The following is an 860-nucleotide window of genomic DNA, read 5'->3' as shown; positions in this document are numbered from 1 at the left end:
CAACTAAAATATATCCTCACGAAATTATGTAATAAATAGGGTCGACTTTTATGAGTGTTTCATTTGGAAAAGAGTTAAGGAATTCGGTTGTCAAGCCTTATAATCTGCTTGCCCGAGCAGTAAAAATAGCCTTCTTTTTGGGTGGTTGGTGTTTTCTAGTATGAATTATTGTAAAAACCACTACACTTATCGAGTTTTCATGTCTCAACATGCTTAATCATTCTCCTGTAATACCGATGGTTATTGGCTTAGTGGTTAGACTGAGGACTTGTATACGATAGTTATCAGGTTCCAAGTCCCCGCCCCATTTGTAATTTATATTGCCCTTGTCACTCGTTCATACCAAAGGGAAAAAACAAACATTCTTATGTATGAAAGATTTAATCAAAGGGTTTTTGCTTAATACTCACTATTAAAGTCTGATCCAAATACCAATTGCCTGTTGGTTCAGTGGTGATTGAGACTGAACTTGGTAGGGAGGACCCGTGTTCGATCCCCTGCAACAACAATTGGGAGGGACTGAAACCTATCCCCCCAGAACTCGCCCAGAATCCGAATTAGCCCTAACAGTGAACCGGGTGCTAACAAAAAAAAAAGTCTGATCCAGACGGATTAATGGCCTAAGCCTGCCTAAGGATTCTTCTAAAACAAGAGCACGTTCTTTTCTATTTACATTGAGATCTCTGAATAAGAGTGCGTTCATTTCTATTGGACAACAGCGCACAATGAGCAAAGAACACAAGCACCCTTGTAAATTAACATGTCATGTTTAATAGTTAAAAAAAGAGCACATATACAGTTGTCGACGTGGTGAATATTCAAAGCCTTAGGGGGTACATAAGGAATCACCTTAAACTTCA

The sequence above is a fragment of the Spinacia oleracea genome, chromosome 3 (genome assembly GCF_020520425.1).
Source record: "Spinacia oleracea cultivar Varoflay chromosome 3, BTI_SOV_V1, whole genome shotgun sequence".
NCBI classification, from domain to species: Eukaryota; Viridiplantae; Streptophyta; class Magnoliopsida; order Caryophyllales; family Amaranthaceae; genus Spinacia; species Spinacia oleracea.
Note: the sequence above shows the minus strand (reverse complement) of the source record.